Source organism: Peromyscus eremicus, chromosome 15 (genome assembly GCF_949786415.1).
Source record: "Peromyscus eremicus chromosome 15, PerEre_H2_v1, whole genome shotgun sequence".
Classification (NCBI taxonomy): domain Eukaryota; kingdom Metazoa; phylum Chordata; class Mammalia; order Rodentia; family Cricetidae; genus Peromyscus; species Peromyscus eremicus.
In genome coordinates this window covers 13,541,639-13,555,711 of record NC_081431.1, presented here as the reverse complement: position 1 = coordinate 13,555,711, position 14,073 = coordinate 13,541,639, and the positions used below count along the sequence as shown (strand labels likewise).

The 14,073-nt window shown below is 48.0% G+C and overlaps 1 long non-coding RNA gene across 1 annotated transcript; it reads left to right on the top strand.

Annotated features, from left to right (window-relative positions):
* The first annotated feature begins 7,081 nt into the window (after positions 1-7,081).
* LOC131925415 (uncharacterized) lies at positions 7,082-12,438 on the top strand. The gene is made up of 3 exons (XR_009383246.1): positions 7,082-7,250; positions 10,215-10,370; positions 11,622-12,438. It is a non-coding gene; the product is annotated as an uncharacterized LOC131925415 (long non-coding RNA).
* The last annotated feature ends 1,635 nt before the right edge of the window (positions 12,439-14,073 follow it).

Sequence of the window (14,073 nt, the reverse complement as noted above, 5' to 3'; positions counted from 1 at the left end):
TCCTAGCTTCACCAGTGGAGACAAAGGGAGAGTCTAAATGGCCTGAGTCCCTAGAGGCAGGGATGGAGAACAGTAGGAAGTGTGAGGGCACAAAACCAACAATGGAGCCCAGCATGAGTTTCATTAGATTCAAGGAGCTATCAAAGGGGAGGGATGCAGCCTAGCAGGAGAACACTTGCCTTACGTGTATACAGTGTATACAGCTTAAGCCCATGCCCTGGGACCTTACACAAAGTGGGGGTGGGAAGAGAGAAGCCTTTAATACTAGATGGACTTTTTGGTTTTTCTGATACAAGATCATATACATGTGTGTGTATGTATATACATATGTGTGTATATATATATGTATATATATGTATACACACACACACAGACACACACAGACACACAGCCATATATATATATATATATATGGCTGGGCCTCAAACTCACTGTGTAGCCAAGAAAGACCTAGACTTTCTAATACTGAGTCTGCTTCCTGATCCTAACAGATCCTGATCTGCCTCCACCTCCCGAGTGGTGGTAAGATTACAGGTGGCCACCATGCCTCATTTATACTGTTTTGGGGATCAACTCCAGGGCTCCATGCATGCTGGGCAAGCACTCTACCAACTGAGTTACATCTCAAGCCCTACCTTTTGCTTTTGCATACCACCACCAAGAAAACAAATTCGATTGCTGGCAAGATATGTCCTCATTTCATAGACATTAAATGTGCGCTTTACAATTGATAGCCTAGCTGGGCGGTGGTGGAGCGTACTTTTAATCCCAGTATTAGGGAGGGAGGGCAGAGCAGGCAGCGCTCTGGGTTCCAGGACAGCCAGAGCTACTTAGAAAAACCCTGTCTCAAACAAACAAATAAATGAAGAATAGACTTGATAACACAGTATTATTAAATGAATCCCCTGTTTATCGGGTTCTTGCTCTATGTTGCAAGACAGCTTCCTACGTCCCTGCCCCCTGTGTCGTTGATAACGAGGAAGAATAGCAGGGGTTAGATGGATTTAGTGTACGTGAGTATGATTTTTGATTTTTGTTGAGACAAAGTCTTGCGATGTAGCTCAGGCTGGACTCAAACTCTGGATCTGCCTCCTTGGTGCTGGGATTACAGAGCGTGCATCACCACACCTGGTTCAGCCGTGCGTACGTATGACTTATTTTAGGGTGACAATGTCAGTTTCCCTTTCCTGTCTCCCATGTCTGCCAAACAATTCAGGTTTTGTTTCTTGTTAGGTTGTTTTTAAAGCTAGTCATGTATTAAACTCAGGTGCTGTGTGCCTGCAGGTATTGTACCTCTGAGCTCGTTATTCATGGAAAAAGATCCGGGGAAGCAGAGGGGAAGTGTCTCCCAGACCCCTTTTTACAAAATAAAAATACCCCAGGCTGCACCAGGCTGGGTTATGGGAAGATTCTCGCAATGGTCTGAGCGCAGCACTGGACTTGACTCAGAAGGGCAGATCAATAAAAGATCTCAGGACTGAACAGATGCAGGAAGACAGAAGAACTTGGAGCCTGGCTGGCTCTTGAGGGACAGTGGGTAGACGACCACAGAGCTGGGAAGGGTGCCAGCGTGAGACTTGTAGGTAGAGCACAAACGGTTAAGGATTTGGGACTGTTTTATGCTGGCAGTGAGCCATCATAATGTTTTTTAGCTTGGAAATAATTGATCAAGCAGTATTTTAGGGGAAAAGTAAGAGCATTTCAGGAGTCGGGGAACATCCAGAATCTTGAAAGATACACCAGCAGTTCTGTAAGGGGTGAATTCGGTGGGAAGAGGTACAGTGAAAAGGATTAATAACTGTTAAGATGAACATTACTGTGCTCTCTGTACAAGAAGGGGCCGTTCTGAGACCACGGTGGCACAGGAAATTGACTTCGATGACAGATTTGACTCAGTGACAGAAGTCACGCAGTAAGTGATGCTGAGAGGAGGAAGGTGAGACAAGTTGGCTTGGGAGTCATTCTTAAAGAAGTAGCAGCTGGGCCAAGGGCTTCTGAGGTCATGGAGGAAAATGAGATCGGAAGAACTTTAGGAATTCAATTAATTAGAATTTTAATTATGTTTAGTACTCATGTGCATGTATGTGCACGCATGGGGTGCATGCCACAGAGCACATTCGGAGTCAGGGACGACTTGTGGATCGATCGTCTCCTTCCACTCCGTGGGTCCCTGGGGACTGACTTCAGGTTATGGGGCTTGGTGGCAGGTGCCTTCACCTAACGAGCCAACTCCAGCCCTGAACTTATTTTTGAGACAAGATTGCACTAAGTAGCCCAGGCTGGATTGGACTCCCAAGTTTGGGGATTGTGGGCATTAGCCAAAAGGCAGAACCGAGTGTGATTCTGCTTCTGGACAAGTTGCCAAATTGTAGGACACATAGAAGTCAAAGCCGTCAGCCTCAGAACGCAGCACCTTCTGTGGGTGCTAATCCTTACACTGAAACGCTTGTCTTGTTTCCTAACTCAAATTTTCCAGATGAGCAGCATGCACATTGCTGTTCTGATTTCTTCTAATCTTTACTGTTTTGAGCTATGGAACTGATTTTCTTTGATTTACAGGACTTCTTCACCAGTTGTTCTAAAAAGCTTCCCCAGGTAGCAGTGCAGCTCAGTGGTGGAGCACTTGCCTAGCATGAGTGAGGTCCCAGGCTCCATCCCCACTAGAGCGAGTTCTATTTCTCTAGCCTCTCAGTTGGTGGTTTGTCTTCTAGCCTTGCCTCTCAGTCTTTATTCTCTAGGGGGTGCTGAGGGTGGAGTCTTGAACATGCTAGGCAAAGGCTTTACCCCTGAGCTACATCCCCTACTCTGATTGCTTTAGAAAATGATAAAAATGGGAAAAATAAATGATGGAAATGCCTAATCATCCATAAAAGTTGAGAGAACACAGCCAGACATCATGTACACACCTGTAAGCGCAGCGCAGCCACGAAACAGCTGAAAGAACAGTATGTTCAAGTAACATTTTCTGTTAGACTGAACAGTTGGCATGCTTTAGTCATACTTGTCTCACCTATTTTTCCCTTCTGTGTTTGTGCTGACTTGTTTTAAAGAAAGTTCCACACCATGTGTAACTCTAAGCAGTAATTCTAGAGGCATCAATCACATCGTGATGCCTCTGATCAAAACTGAAAATTTTTCTCATATCACCTAATAGATGATATTGGACATGTGGAGCTTTTAATAGTTTTTCTTTGGGAAAACACAAATGTACCATTGTCTGGCCTGGGATTATACTATCATGCCTTCTTATATGAGGTGGCCCAAGTCTGATCTCATTACTGACCAGGGAGCAGGCCCTTCTTCAGGATTCAGTTAGCCCTTTTCCATATCTGGGAGAGACATGAGACCTACTTTATTCCGTAGCTCAGGCAGCTGCTTACCGAGTGTGTGAGTACTGCTCCAGTCACTCTCTGTCTCTGACACCTTCCTTGGAGAATGGCCATCACTCTAGAGAAGGAGTCTGTCTGCAGCTGGTATCACCAGCAACCACACCAGCTCTTCCCTGGGGTTGGGTGGGAGTTCACAGGAAGCTCCTCTTGTCCCTCAGGGAAGAGGGGGCAGAGTTGATTAGATTCGAGATGACTTGGGGGATGGGCTGAGGTTTTAATCCCTTCCTAAAATGAAGAAAACAAACACAAACTCATTTTTCTCTCTCTCTTCTGTGTGTGTGTGTGTGTGTGTGTGTGTGTGTGTGTGTGTGTGTGTGTGTTCTGTGACTCCCTTTACTCAGAACAAAAGAGTTTTGGGGTATCTCTTGATACTGCTTAACATGGCAAGAGACCCCACATCACTGGAATTAATGGGAAGACTGGAGCAGCCCTGGATAAGACACCAGTGAGGTAATGTCTGGTTTTTATTAAATATCCCAAATAGATTACTCACTCTTGCTAGATAAGGGGTAAAGACCCTGTCATGTTTTAAACACAAATCCTGCTACAAACAGGGTCCCTGTGGGTTCTTATCCCATGGAGCCACCCTGATGCCGAGGCTGGTGGCTTGGCTGGGTAGGTGCTGGCCAGAGAGGAAGACCAGTTAGTTCTGTGATCTTTACAAACTCCTTTTCATTAGGAACCCAGAGTATGATATGAGTCTTGGATGCTTGCATGACGCAAGACTCCCGAGAAGACCCATAGAAAGGTCCCTTTTCTCTGTCCCCAGGAGAAGGGCCAGTTGGAACAGCCAGGGAGCCCGGCCTGGCCACGGGGCTCTGCTTGGCAATGCTTGCCCTCTGGGCTTCTCCTTTTGTGCCTGGAGCAGTTTCTCCCATTGATGGCATCTTACAAGTTGCAAAGAGTTTCTTTGATGTTGGATCCTCACAAAAGCCTTGTAAAATACGCCAAGAACATGGAGGCTCACACTGACTAAGGCTTCAGGCTGGAACTCTCGCTGCATGCAGATCGGAAGCTCAGGGCTGTTCTACAACCACTGAAAAGAGGTCTACCCAGTCCAATCTAGGGTAGCAAAGGTGTGGGGGGAATTGAGAAAACAACCAGAGAACCAGGCGAATCTTCTGTAGAGAGATGTAGAGCATCAAGGGCATCAAACGTAGGCACTGAGAGCCTCCCTACCCCAAGTTGTCATTCCACACACTCCCTGGCTCTGTGGTGGGGCTCTGGAAGCTCCATTTCACAGCTTCCTAGCAGGTCTCCCGGCAGTGGTGGCAGACCCACACGTGGATCAGTCACTGGAACAGACCCCGGTGCCTCCTGCCTGCGCTTGGTAGATTCCACCTCGCTATTCTCTTGCTAGCCAGCCTTAGTCTGGTGGCAAACTCTGCACCCACGCTCCTCACTCCTTGCCAAGAAGTCTCCAGGACACGTGAAAGCAGCCTGGGAGATTGAGCAAACACCAAGGTGCTCACCCCTCTTTACCCAGCTTAGTTATAAGCTCTGGCTGTGTGCCGGGTTAGCTTTGCTGAGCTCCCAAGACACAGGAGGGCTAATAGAAGCCTGCTGCACAGCTGGGACATGGTTCTTTCTTAGAAATGCCTATGTTCCTCATATCTGATGGCATCATCTATCCCCCAGGGGCTAAGCACACTTCGCTGTACCTTTTTTTTTTTTTTTTTCCTGCTTTGGTCTCCAAGCTTTAGTTAGAGTAAGTAAGAGGGGACAAAGTCCTAGCGGCTATTGTCAGTCAGACCAAAGTGCCTGCCCTTCTTCTCATCTCTCAGTCATCAATGCGATGCACGCAGGGGATGGAGAAGTCAAGATGTAGTTGTGATTACCTGGAATGTTACGACTTACAGTTTACAATGTCTTTTAAAATCTGCAACTGCATTTAAGATGTTATTTCTTCCGATTCTCACAATAGAACTGTGTCTGGGACAAAGGAGATGTAAACACTGGTTCTTGGTCCTCCCTCCCAATGAGGTTGGAATGTGGAAATACTACTGTCTTTACAGAGGAGCAAGCCGGGGTCATGGGTATTCAAAAATCCAAATAAATACATTGCAGCTGACCGGAGACTCAAATACGCTTTCCTGTCATTCTTAGGAATCCTGGGGTCCTGGGATGTGACTGTGGCCCCCAGTCCTCTTCAGCGCTTTCCCCGGGTAGCCCTGCTGTGCTCCAGCTTCTCAAGCCTCTTGAGAACGCCCCATCCTCATTATTCATGGACTCGGTTCTAAGCATTTTAAATCCATCAACTAATGTGTTCCTCATAAAACACTTAGGTAGGGGTCAGCATTATTCCCATTCTCGATGAAGAAACTGCAGTGGGTAGTGCTTAGGAGCTTGGTCCAAAGGAGCGTCTGTAGGCAGCAGAGGAAGGGGCTGAGCTCTCTGCCAGTGTGGCTCCTGGGCCCTTAATCACTGCACCTCCACTTCCACATCTTTGCAAGCCCCTGCTTCTCAGACTTCAGTAAGTCCCTTGAAGGCAAGAACTTTTTTTTTTTTTTTTTTTTTTAAATCCTTATTCCTCAGCCCTAAGCCTGATATCTGGTACAGGGTATATGATCAGTAACTATCCACTGAAGAAATGCATGGGTAGCTAAGTGAGGAAGGAAGCTAGAAGAGAGATGGGTACCTGCTAAAGTTTATAATCCCAGAGCTGAGCTCAGGTTAGAGTTCAGTAGGCGAGCACTTGCTTGGCAAGGGGGCCATAGATAGGTTCAAGCTCCAGAACTGAGTATGAAAAACAAAATAAACAAAAAAATCCCAGGGCTGAAGATGGAGCCTTGGTAGATGTAGCCCAGGAAGTTGGTAGAATACTTGCTTAACAGGCAAGCAGTAGCATGTACCAATTGCTAGGTTCTGTCCCCGAGAGTGCTGCTACAGATGTTGCAGTTGTCAGGAGGTAGAAGCTGGGAGATCAGATGTTCAAGGCTAGTTTAGGCACACACCTTTAATCTCAGCACTTGGGAGACAGAGGCAGGTGGATCTCTGTGAGTTCAAGGCCAGCCTGGTCTACAGAGTGAGTTCTAGAGCTGTTACGTAGAGAAGCCCTGTCTAGAAAAAAAAAAAAAAAAAACCCAAAAAAGAAAAAAAAAGACAATCAACAAAACAAACAAAAACAAAAAACAACAAAAAAAAACAACCAACAAACAAACAAACCCCTCCCCCAAACAAAGAAAAAGCACAGGAGCTTAATCGATAAAGTCTTTCTTCTGATTCAACTTAGGACACAAAACAACAACAAAAACAGATACTTGGTTCCACTTGTGATTAGTTCTCCCACAGACCTAGTCCCAGCGCTTGAGGACCAGGGCGGGGCAGGAAGCCCACCTGAGCTGTTTTCAGGCTCTGGAGCTATAATTCTGGGTCAGAGTTTAGAACAGCAAGTGCCCCCACAGAAACTGGAAATGAGACCCACAGCTTCTGTGCCGAGCTAGAATCAGTGCTGAGGACTTCCCAGATCCCCTGAGGGACCAGCTGCTCAGTCTGGGACAAACCCAAAGCACATGTCCACAAAGGGCTGCAAACTGCAAATTGAGATCTAATATGAGCCATCTGGTCTGCTGAAATGGCCAACAGGAGGGGCAGGGCCTGGAACCTTCCCAGAAGTAGGAAGTGATGACTCAGCCCACTGAGAACAAAAGCTTCCAAGGAAACCCTTTGGAACAGGCCTCATGGAACCTTCCTGGGCAGCCAGAATTGGAGGACGCTATCTAAAGGTGACTCCAGATACAGAGTTGTAAAACTCGGGGTCCCTGAGCATGACCATGGGTTAGGTAAATCGACGTTGCTTTGGAGAAGGAAGCCCGTGGAGTTCAAGAATCATTCCAGCAGGCCGGTGAGAAGGCTCAGTGGGTAAGGGCAGTCGCTGCCAAGCCTAACGACCCGAGTTTGATCCCTGGGACCCCCATGGTGGAAGGAGAGAACCAACTCCAGCAAGCTGTTCTCTGACCTTCACGGGTGTGGCGTGACACCTGTGTACATGTACACACAAATACATTTTGAAATTTTTTTAAATAGAATCATTCTGCAGCCATCTAAGGAATGATGGGAAACTTCAGAGTGGCTAGGGGCCGACAGCTTCACCTCGCACTGGGACACTTTAGCCTTGGTGCGGGAGAAGAGCTAGTCACTATTGCATGGGAGTGGGGGGCGGGGGAAGCAACCAATTACCAGGTCTAATTATCTGCCTCCAGCCACTTTCCTGGCAGCGGTGGTCAAGGCTCTTGCCAAAACTCTGCTTCACCAAAACCTGGATCCAAAGAGCCCCAAGTCACAAGGGGAAGCTTCTACATCCCAGAGCAGCCATAAAGCTTCCCAACACCAAGACAGGGCACCAGAGGCCAATTCCGTGAGCTTCAAAGCAACTCTCCCCCTGAGCTCGTCTAGTCCCAGCAAGTGCACGGAGGAGAGACGGTGGTGCCAGCCTCTTGGAATGGCACCAGGAGATGACACAGGGTGATCAACACACTTGCCCTGGCCCCCGTCACCGCACCCTAGGAAGTGAGAAGGCATCTGGAAGGCCTGTTTGTGCTTGCAGTTAGAGCTCCTTGGTCAGGGCTTGCTCAGAGCTGAGGCAGTGTGAGCCTCACAGCTGAGCGCAGCTGGAGCTGGGCCAGGGGCTGGCAGGGGCAAACCAGTGTTCTCAGAGCACCTCGGGGTGACCCCTACCTCCTTGTCTTTCCAAGTAGCTCTTCTGCCTCTGCTCACAGCTTAGTCTGAGACCTGTTTAACATCTTCTGCTGGGATAGGAGAACTCACTCTTGGAGGGTACCCGGAGCTGCTGGGGCCTTTTTGACTGGTACAACAACAATAACAACAACAAAAAACCAAAACGGTTCAGTTCTAAAAACCCAGTTGCCTCAGGGGCCTGAACTTGCTGAGCAAGGTTGTGGGAGAAAACAAGGGGCCGTCCTTCAGGGCTCCAATCTTGCACCCCCAAGGAGAGTATGCTGGGAAGTTATAGAAACTGGCGGACTTAAGGCTGTCTTGAGAACAGGTAATATTACGTGTGTGGGTTCAGAGGTTATAGCAATGGTTCTCAACCTTCCTAATGCTTCTACTCTTCAATACAGTTCGACATGTTGTGGTGATGACCCCCAATACAATCATTTTTGTTGCTGATTCATAACTATAATTTTTCTAATGTGATGAATCATAATGTAAAATTTTTTTGGAGATATCAAAGGAGTCATGACCCACAGGTTGAGAAGCACCGGGTCATAGGCTATTCATTAATCCACGGACTTGCTCCATCCTTGTAGAAGGAGGCTGAGATAAGGCAGGCTGTGCCTTGAGAAACTAAAGTAGACCTGTTTCACAAGCCTTACCCATCCATGCAGACAACCCCATGGGTCTCAATGCATATGTTCAAGTCTACATCTCCAGGGCTACACTCTCTCAATCAGTGATTAAAAGGAATGTTCCCCTTAACACGTTGAGTGTGGGGTAGTTCCTCCATGCACTATCACCTTGGGCACTAGTGAGTCCTTACTTACAGGACCGGACTGTGTCAGCACGGCCCTGTCTGGTGGGTGATGTGCGGAAGCAAGAAGTGCCAAGGAGATGTAATTAATGAATATCGTAAATATAACTATTGAATGAATACTGCGAATGTAATCAATGAATACCACCAATGTAATTACTATCATGAGTGTAATTAATGAACATCATAAGTGTAATTTAAAAAATAAAAATAAATAAGATAAATAAAAAGAAGTGCCGAGGAGAGCAGCTGGGTGGAGAGGTCAACAAGGACAGAAGAGGGCTGGGGAGCTGGGCACCGGGGCTCTCAGGGCTGAATGGGGAGACGACACAGCACAGAGCCGACCCACCATCATTCCACCCCTTTAACCTGTCCGTCGGCCCCACCACGGTCACAGAGAGCCCAGTGGTGAGGGGCTTCAACCCTTCCCTCGCTGTGTAAGCGGCAGCCCTCCGTGCCCCACATGCTGCATGCAGCCCCAGATGCTGCTGTGGCCCTCTGTGTGCTGCATGCTTGCAGCTGCAGATACCAGGCTGCTAGATACGCTGCCGGGTCAGTCCCGTGCCTCGGAGCAGGGAGGTGGGAGGACCTTCCTCAGCTCAGTTCCAGCTCTCTCTGCCCATGCCAAGGCCCTCTTTCCTAAAAGGTTATCTAGGCCAGTGAGGTCATCGTGGTATTCCCAGGAACCCCGCCCCCTCACTAGCTGTGCCTGTTGCCCTGCGTCTCCACTCACCCCTCCTCGTATCAGAAAGCCTGACCATTTCCTATGGCATAACCAACCCTCCTTCCCCTCCAGATTCCAGCTCCTTGGTGCGGCGTGTGCAAAATGACTCAGAAAAACCAAACACCACCATAGCCATACTCTGTGCCCTGCCCCTCTCCCCTCAAACCCAAGAAAGCTCCTACACCAGCATGATGCCGGGGAAGGGTCCACTGGCCTTTAGGCTTGAGTGACCAGACTCGGCAGCTGTGAGCTGTCATGATTCCACAGACCCTGTTCTGCAGGCCACCCAGAGGGTTTCCACAGCTGAGTGGAGCCTGCTGCTGAGTAGAGATGCCATCCGATTCATTAATTAAAGCAAACACTGTTCATCCAATGCTCCGGGGCATGGTTTAAAAAAAGGAACCCAGAACATTTAACATTTGATAAAAATAGCCTTTGTCGGTAGAGAGGTAACTGAAGCTGTACTCAGTCCTACATTCCAGGAGCACCCTCCTCACCCTGTCCCCTGTTCCCACCTTCCCTACCATGCTTCTTTGTTGACAAGGGAATTCCTGCCAGAGTCTGCTAATTGGGTTAATGGAGTGCCTGTGCGATGTTCTCTCTCCCACAGCCCAGCCCACTCCGCTGGCCGCCTTCCGGCTACCTGCCTCTCACCACTCCAGGATCGCTCATTCGCAACAACAGCTTCCATTGTCGGCCACATCTGGGACTTCGGGGTTTTAAGCGAAGCTCCCTAAGGCAGAGGACAGAAAATGCTGCTATTTTGGTTTGTGTGGCCTACAATGGGACCATTCTGCGGGGTTTCTGGGCAGTGCGGGGCTACCCAGGGAAAGGGGGAAATCGGAGCTGAGCAGGGATGGGACCCAGGCCAGAGAACGAGAGGGAAGGGCTGAAAGGAGGTGACTGCCAGGGTCAAAGCCCGACCTTTTCTTCCAGCTCCTGGGATTTGAATTTCATTTTAATCAGATGCAGATGAAACCTTAGGGGCTGAGCCTCAGGAATCTCAGCGCCTCACCTTTGACCTCTGGTCTCTTGAACAAGCAGCTTGTACCCAAGGAGATAGCCCTGAGGGTGGCCTTGCTGGTCTCTGAGATTTAGTCAGAAGCTCTCTGTGCTCAACACCGTTGAGAAAACACCAACCCCACACCTCCAAACAAGACAAAACAAAACACTCCAAGACTTTTTCTCCTGTTGTTTTTGGGGGTGTGTTTAGTTCTGTTTGAAATCTGTTTCCTTTAAAGGGATGATTACTTGTTCAAATAAAAAAAAAGTCAGCATTCTTGGGGTGGGACCCAAGATGAGCAGCTGGAGGCAGCCCCCGGGACCCTGAGCTGCCACCTGAAGTGTCTTGGAGGTGGGGTGGAGGCAGCACCTCCAGTCCGCTCCCTAGCGCCTTGGCTTGGATGCCCTGAAGGTTCGGAAGCTGACTGCTCTCGTTACCACTCCCTTCCAATACACTCTTGAGGCAGCTCCAGGGTTCTGAGTGATGGATCTGGTTGGCTGCATAGTTCAGAAATAGAGAAACTGCCTATTCATGTACGAGACCCTGTGTTCTATTGTCAGCACTAGAAAATAATAAATAAATAAAAACATGCCGGGCTTGTAATCCTAGCGCTCAGCAGGCAGAGACAAGAGGATTGCCACAAGTTCCAGGCCAGCCAAGGACTACAAATCAAGACCTTATCTCAAACAAACAAACAAACAAACAAACAAAAAACTAAACACACAAATAGCCCACCACTATCATAACAAAAACTAACCAATAAGTAAATAAAATCTAGGAACTATTGAATGAGAGTCTTTGGAGATCCGTATTGTGCAGCTTCCCAGAAGTATAAACTTGTTCTGCCCCTTTGTACATACATTGATAATTTATATTGTCCTGGCTCCTGATTGGTCGACCTCCTGAGTCGCCCAAACACCTGGGCAGGCATTAACTGTTAAGTCTTCTGTGGAACCATCGGTGTTGTGCGCCCCCTTGTGGAGGCGCCCCATCAATGCACATTTCGACTTCCAGGTAAATTTGACTGACCTCCTCACCCACCTACCTGCGCGCGCATTAGCTTGTGAGCGTCTGGTGCACCTCTTTGCATTCTCCGAAGCTCCTCTACTTGGATGGATGGCAGGCCCACGAATAGGCGCTCAATAAGTAAGTAATACCGGGTTGGGAATTCCTGGCTAAGGCTTTCTGGTGAAAAGAAGTGTCGGGATTGGTGGTTGGGGGACTAAGGAAAGCCAATGATGAGACAGGACAGCATATAAATGTCCGTGTGTGCACAAAGGGCCAAGAGAAGGTTGAGAAGTTTGTGCTTCTAGGAAGCAGCGCAAGGCTGATCTCCGTGGATCCACATTCAGTAGTCGCTGGATTTTTGAGCAAAAGGCTTCCAGCTAAGCCGGGTTCCTGCTGCTTGGAGCCCGGTCGAAGGGCTGCAATCTGTGCCAGCGTTTGGCTCGGATCTACTGCACGGCACTGCCCTCCTCTGGACACAGAGCCAAGGCTCGCTAAGTCCTGCTGCTCTGGGGCCTCTCTCAGGTTTCCTTCCCTCTTTCCTCGGGACAACAGTGTCCCGGACAAACAGGTTTTTCAGTTTGGCTTCTCATGGCAGGTGTTTACCCGGCCTGCCTGGCTTTGAATCCATGAAACCTGGGAAGGTGGAAGAACAAAGTCTTCCTTGACTGCTGCTGGCACACAGTGGGCTCTATAAATATTTAATTCCGGAAAATAAACATAGCCACACACATTCTTGGCATGCCGGCTGCACTTGGGACTATTGTAATGCCCATTAGGGGAAGAATTCACTGAAGTATCCACACCTGTTCTTAGTCTAGGACAGTCAGAGCCCTGTTTGTGGAAGACAGACAAACCATGGAAAAAGAGAGGGACAGAAGTTCAAGCAGAAGAAAAGAGCCCAGAAACGGTCATTCCACTCCAAAAACAATTGAGATTTTTTTTTTTCTCTTTTGTAATACTTGAGTGAAACTCAAGACCTCGTGTATACTGGGCAAGTGGTCTGCCAATGAGCAACAGTCCTGACCCTGCTCACACCTTACAGAGAAGAGCCCCTTCCTTTGCTCTCTTACCAGCTATATCAGTGATTGCTCCCGCTGCTGAGATAAAATACCATGACAGAAGCAATTTAAGGAAGGAGGGAAGGAATTAGGTTGGCTCACAGATCACGTGTTTGGTCCATCCCGGCAGGGAAGTCAATGTGGCAGAGGCCTGAGGTGACTGGTCCTTGCCAGATTATTTGATCACACTGTGTGAAGATGTGTCTGTCCTTCCTCACCTGCGTAAGGTACCTTCTGATTGGTTTAGTAAAGAGCTGAACGGCCAATAGCTAGGCAGGAGAGGATAGGCGGGACTTCCGGGGAGAGAGGAAGGAGGGATAAGAATCTGAGAGGTGGGAATTCACCAGCAAGATGCAGAGGAAGTTCGATGTACTGTACTGAGGAAAGATTATAAGCCACTCGGCAGAGCATAGATTAACACAAATAGGGTAATTTAAGTTATAAGAACTCTTTGGGAACAAGCCTAAGCTAAGGCCAAGCATTCATAATAAGAAGTCTCCATGTCATTATTTGGGAGCTGGCAGTCCAAAGAAAGTCCAACTACAGCTGGTCACATCACATCCGCAGTCAGAAAGCAGAAAATAATGAGTGTTCGTACACTTCTCACTTTGTCTTTTTTGTTGTTTGTTTTGTTTTCAGATAGAGACTCTCTCTATATAGTCCTGGCTGTCCTAGAATTCACTATGTAGACCAGGCTGGCTTCAAACTCACAGAGATCTGCCTGCCTCTGCTTCCTCAGTGCTGGAGATTTAAGGTGAGTACTATCACGCCTGGCACACTTTGTCCTTTCCGTACGGCCTGGGGGCCTAGCCTAGGGAATGATGCTGCCCACATTGTTGGGTCTTTCCACCTCAATTACCCTAGTAAATATAAACCCCCACAGGCATCCCCATGACCTGTCTCCCAAGTGATTCTAGATCTATCTCATCAGGTTCACAATTGAGATTAGCTATCGTACCTGCCACTGAAGCTTTTTGGTAAAAGATAGGGAACTAAAGATAAGTAGCAGATGAAGCCAGGTCTACCAACTCTTGGGATCAGAATGCTCTAGTCCTTGCTGTGGCAGGCTTGCTATCTCCATGGATAGGTATTTGTAATCTTGCCTTCTTGTGGCTGCTCCTGGCCTCATTAGCCTTAAAGCCCTCTGCTCAGCACAATGACTGGCTTATAAGAGGTATGCAACTCATAGTTACTGAATTCCTGGATGTCCAATATCGTGCATGAGTGATAATTTGCCAATGGTAATAAGTCTTAAGGAAACGGGTATTACATTTATGGCTTAGACATTGTAATTTTCTCAGAAATTGTTTTTGGCTCTCAAATTCAATTCCGAGGCTAGCCTAGGACCTGGAATATTCAGATATATGAACCTCAAGAGGCTCAGAGAAGAGGTCTAGACT